Source organism: Frankliniella occidentalis, unplaced genomic scaffold (assembly GCF_000697945.3).
Source record: "Frankliniella occidentalis isolate FOCC.00 unplaced genomic scaffold, Focc_3.1 Scaffold177, whole genome shotgun sequence".
Classification (NCBI taxonomy): Eukaryota; Metazoa; Arthropoda; class Insecta; order Thysanoptera; family Thripidae; genus Frankliniella; species Frankliniella occidentalis.
Window position 1 is genome coordinate 556714 of NW_026267303.1, and position 5940 is coordinate 562653.

The 5940-nt window shown below is 49.3% G+C and overlaps 1 protein-coding gene across 2 annotated transcripts in view; it reads right to left on the minus strand.

The window, feature by feature from the left end:
• LOC127750358 (probable G-protein coupled receptor No18) overlaps positions 1 to 5940 on the minus strand; it is an 87744-nt gene that overhangs the window by 41581 nt on the left and 40223 nt on the right. For both annotated transcript variants that reach the window (XM_052271871.1, XM_052271870.1), the window contains exon 2: positions 1763 to 1820. The gene's annotated coding sequence lies outside the window, so the exon portion shown is untranslated. The remainder of the gene's footprint in view (positions 1 to 1762; positions 1821 to 5940) is intronic.

Here is a 5940-nt window from a genome sequence, read left to right on the forward strand (position 1 = left end):
CTCTCTCTCTCTCTCTCTCTCTCTCTCTCTCTCTCCAAACTTCATTCTCTGGTTAACTCCTCTCTCTTTCTCTTTCTCTGCCTCGTTCTCACCCGTTGAAAATACGCGTGCACACACACACACACACACACACACACGTAGCGTCGTCTGGATGTATATATGACCCTATTGACGCCCATTCTCTTTCCAATTAAAACTTGGCTGGCAACGTCACTCACTGATAAAGCCAAGAGCGGTGCTCTTACGATACTGTTTTAACAGTGTAATCGCCATGTAACACTAATTAAAAAATCAACATGATGGACCAAAGCTATCTTCGTTTACTCTGTTGATTTTTACGAGCACGTGTGAGAGCCACCTTAGTCAACGATAAACAGTCATGAATCACTACAGTATGGTATGACTACGTTGATGGTAATTTTAACCGGGACACAGTTGTAAAACGAATAATTTCAAATAAAACCTAAGGGATCGTTCATACACTGATATATAAAGTGTGCAACTGACACACACTTTAAGGTGTTTAACACCGTGTTGCACACTTCTATGTGTGCAACACAAATTTGAATAGTTGGAAGTGTTCAACAGGTGTGTTGCACACTTTTTAGTGTTCAACTTGAGCGTTGAGCTATAGTGCTCGTCGGCCAGGTTGAACATTTAAAAGTGTGCAACACACCCGTTGAACACTTCCAACTATTCAAAACTTGTGTTGCACACATAGAAGTGTGCCACACGGTGTTAAACACCTTAAAGTGTGTGTCAGTTGCACACTTTATTTATCAGTGTAATGAAAGTACGATCGATTTATTCGGATTCGTTCGGCAAATTACAGGCGCCCGGCGCCTGCAAAACTCGGGGTAGGCCACCCCGCAATACACGTATGCCCTGCAGCCAAGGTGTTGCCTACCTACCAGGAGTCAGGAGGGCTTGCAGAGTCTGAGCTTAGCAGGCTCGTAACGGCGAATGACGGACGTACTTGATGGATGGCTCCTAAGTCGTACACGACATTTTTTCTTTACACATTTACTAACTAAGACCAATAATGATTTGATAATAAACAATTTGAGAGTGTTAGTAGTCAATAACGATGGCAAAGATTAATAAGAGTTTTTACATGACTTAAAGCAAGTGAACGCCACACGGACAGATAAAAACGACTCGGTGATGTCAGAGGAAAGAATAAAGTTTTCCTCTTATCATTCCTCTTAGCCCCTCTCTCACTTATTCATTTCAGGAGAAGGGCAGGGGATTGGGGGGAAGAGGGGTGGGGAGATTGGTTATCGACGAACAAAAGTGTCATCGTCTAATCTCGTTCCTCCCCGCATCAAAATTCAGCTCTTATTGCCTCATTCGCGTTATCGGCTGAATATGTCCCTCCCCTACGACTGCGTCGCTTGACATAATTTTTTTGCAATAAAAGCTCGCTCAGGTCCAACCGCGTGGCCGCTCCATTGTGGCTTTGGAACAATCCGTGATACCCTCTCCGAAAAAAAAGGTCGCCGTGGCCAAAATACCATTGGCAGCTCTCAATGCATTCTAAAACGGTAGAATGGAATGGTTATAAAGAGTGGGGAAACAATGGGCTGCGAGACAATTGCACGACGCACGACAAAACAAAATGGTGGGTGGGAGTTTAGTGACATTAAAAGGTGAAACGCCAAAACAGTCTATATGCTCTACCATTTTCAGTACTTTCACATCAGCTGCAGAACTGCCAACAGTTCCTTCCACAAGGAACATCTCATCAGCTGCGGGAACTTACCCGAGGCTGCTACGGCAGAACGTCCTGCTTGTGGTGACCAAAGACAGGCTAAGTGAACCTGAAAAACAAAAACGGGAGTTGTCATTTAAAATTTAAATTAAAAATTATACAGAAGCGGGAAAAAATTTGTGTTGTATGGTCCCTCTCAAACAGATGATTTAATGCGGCCGACACTTGTTGCTCAATGGCAGTAACGCAACATGACCCGGAGCGGAAGCCGACGGCACTGTGAAATTTTTACAAAGGAATTCTTTAGAAACAAGCGCCACGTATCAGCTGGCCATTTATTCACTAGCTGCTGTCGTAAATTTACAACATATTTTCTGAATCTTTGTAACAAAATACGTTGTAAATTAACGAAGAAATTTTTCACGAGGTAAACTGAAGTCAGTCAAGCGCCCGCAGGGTCCAGGATAGGCCACCGGGTAAGCACGCGTGTGCGACATGTTGCCGACCCTCAAACCAGTAGGCGGTATCAAGGCGGTCCGCGATAGGCCACGGGGTATACAAGCGTGAGCGACATGTTGCCGACCCTCAAACCAGTAGGCGCTCGGAAGGGAAAATGAGACAGGAGGAGTGAAAGAGGAATGAAGAGGGGGAAAGAGGGCGGGAGGGGCGGTCGAGGGAAGAGCGGGAGAACAAACGCAGACGGTCTAGAAGGTGATTAGAATGAGGAGAGCGCGTGTGTGTGTGTGTGTGCGAGTAAGAGCAAATGGGAATTAGGAAACACGGTAGGTGGGGCGTATGCCTTGAGTCGTAGTGACATTTGCCTCCGGCTCCCGGCTCTCACGCACTCGCTTGCTTACGCTCAGGGAGAGGGAGTGACGGGAGCGCGCGACTGCCGTACTAATTTATGCCTTCCGATTACACACACCGCCCTCTTGCGCTCCCCGGCGCTGCTCCGACTCGATTGTCTGTTGCCCTAGCCAGCCTCGACCCCCGCCTGCAGCCACTGGAGCAGCACGGCGGACACACAGCCTGACATCCACACGCCTGCCGCCCGGCCACTCGGCCCCGCAGAGCAGCGGCTGCGCAAACCCGCGCCTCGCCTAACGCCTCAGCTGGACCATAGACCAGGCCACTAATATTGAATAGCCCTCGGAAAGCATCGCGCCGGCGAGGGACACCGGGTATGGGGGGGGGGGGGCGATAATGGAATGCGCAGCTGCAGCAGCGCGCCCGGTGGGAAATCATAACGGCGAAGGGGAGGGGGCATCGTCGCCGCCACGCATAAGGGACATCCTCTAACACGAAGGTGACGCTCTGGAGGCGATCTGCTCCCCATACGCACTGAAGTGTATAGTATAGTAGAATTTTTCGACGGTATACTATGGCGAGGGGTGGGCGACGAGAGAGGCTGGAAACTTATTTTGGCGCCTGCAACATTTTTATTGTACACGAATAGCAAATTCTGTATTCCGTGGCGCGTAGCGCAAAGGGGTATAAATCGCCCGTTGTTGCGCTATACGACGTATCAGACCAATCCGCAGCAAGTGGTTGGCGGTGGTTGGCCCCCACGCCGCGCCACACGCGCCAGAGAGCGAGAGAGGATATAGACATATGTTAAAGAGTAAGCGTGCGAAAGGTGAGTACGAGGGAGGGGTGGTCTAGTTTGGGGCAGGGCCGAGGGGTGCTCGCTCGCAGCCCACCGCGGGTAGCAGAGCCGCGTGTGGGTGTGGGGGGGAGGGGGAGGGGCGCTCGCCGCGCTCGCCGATACCCAAGTGCTTCCGCCGCGCCCCGGTCACAGCCCTGGCTGCCCTGGCGCACCTCGCGCCGCTCACGCTCACCTCCGTGTGTACGTACGGCGGCCGTCGCCCTGGTCTCGCAAGCTTAGTTCAAACATCCGCTGACTTCGGGAGGCAGAGGCCGCACTCCAGTGAAAACTCGCAGGAGGTTTCCATGACCAAGACCAAATTTCGGGGCTTTTATGGTAAAAATTACATTTTAAATTGCGGCATGATCTCGCTCCGTTTGGATTTTGAATTGTAAATTTGAAAAATGCCATGCTTGATTTAACAAAGGCATAGTGAAGTCGTACAAGTGCGAAATAAGTTGATTTTGTGTTGTTAAAAATCTCGGTTTAAAATTTTCGTAATTCTTACAGATTATATGTGTGACTTAAGTGACTTTACAGTAAATATGAATATTGATAATCAGTTCGTTGATTAACGATGTAAATTAAAAAGTTTCAAATAACAAAAATGCGTGATAAAAAAATGTAAAATTTACCCGCTAAGCGTACCAAAAATATTCAGTGGTCATCACAACGAAATTTGACGGCGCGTATCTCTTATTATTGGCCTTGAGTGCCGAAATCTGAGCCACTAAAGCCACTGCACCTTTTCCTTGGTGGAGGCGTCGATAGCCACACGTTCCCACCCGTGTCAGCCACAGCCACAGCGAGGTGAAGAGGATGATTACTTCTCTCGCTTCCCGTTGCCAAGCATGTAACGTTGCGTAAAGGCGTATACACAACACTAATTAAAAATCAAAGGGGGGAGGGAGGATGAGGATACGCCGTACAAAGGTCGAATTAAAAGAAAAAGTGGAAACGTTTGCGCGTTGCGAGAAAGGGAGAACGGTTGGAGGTTACTGGGAAAGGGAAATGCAGGCTCAGCGGTCGGAATGAGGCACTTCCAGCAAATAGCGCAAACAAAATCAGCCCAGGCGTGAGCAGGGCCCTATAAAAGGTGAAAGGAATACAAAACACAAAGCTAGCAAATAGCCTGACGAGCAATCCGAGCGCCGGGAGCGGCATGGCGCAGCACGGACGGCGGGGTGGCTAGCGGTGGGGTCCAGGCGTTGACGATCAAATGAACCACTTCTCAATGCGGCTCGTTTTTAACAGCTTCAAATAAAAAGACAACAGCAAACCACGCGCGAAAGCTTACAAACATCCGACCAAAAAATGCCCGAAATAATTAAAAGTATAAATAAATGGAAAAGAAATATTTCATTTTAGTGGTGCATACCAGGCTCCTTCCTGTCATATGCCTTCTACTGCCCCGTTGTATCCCGTCACTCTCAGACCTGTACTGATTTAATTATTAGTGGCTTAGAAATGTTTTCACACAGCAGGATAACTGACTAATTTTTTTACTTATTCTGTATATTGCTGTGAGTTATAGGTCTCAGACACGCGGCCCGCGGGCCGGTCGGGCGAGTCGGGCCGCAATAGGAGATATAGGCGGGCCGCTCCGGGCCGGCCGAGAAGCGACACAGCCCGGCAGCGAGCGGGCGTCGCTGCCAGCATGCGTCCGAAAACGGCAGGTGGACGTGAGATGGAGCGTAGCGCGGTTAGAGCATCTCACTCACACCTGTCGTTTTCGTACGCATACGCGCTCAGATTCTATCGCTTGCGGCTGGCGTTCGGCAGGCGGTAGGTGGACGTCCAGCCCGCCTCCTCTCTTACAGCGCATCTATCTCTCTCTCTCACTCAGCTCTGTGCGGCCCGCTCGGATCGCCCAGTCGGAGACCCCTGCTGTAAGTAACTCACTGATAAAAGAGAAATAGACCGTAATTAAAAAAAAGCAATTACTTCGTAGTACTGATGAAAACTGTTGTCAGTAGCTTATAAAGGTTTTTACGCGGCAGGAATACTGACAGGGGGTGAAAAAAAAAAAAAACAGTAACAGGATGAGGATGACAGTGTATCGTGTCGCTCACAATAAGCTTCGTGGCACTCGTGGGCCTTCATATTGATTTCTATTAATTTCAACCCCTCAACCTCACGGGCAGATAATGGGGATTCGCAGCTATCAATCTCTGCCGAGCCTGCAGCAGCCCATCCCTCTCCTCCTTCCCTCTCCCCCTTTCCCTATCTACACAAAACACACGCTGCTGTTGCTGTGGATCTGTTGAGAAGACAGAAAAAGAATATGAAGTATGTACATATGCAGGTTCCTCTCCATTTTTCTCTCCTGCTTTTACCTCTTGAACTGCATTTAAGGCTGGCGAGAGCGCAAAGCTATGGAAAGCTGATGAAACTCACACATCAAAGCGGCTTGAAGGGGAGCACGCGCTTCGCCCTAGAACGGGGGCTCGTCAGGTTCGCCGAACACTGAACTACCCCCCCCCCCCCCCCGGTATACTATGGCGAGGGGTGGGCGACGAGAGAGGCTGGAAACTTATTTTGGCGCCTGCAACATTTTTATTGTACACGAATAGCAAATTCTGTA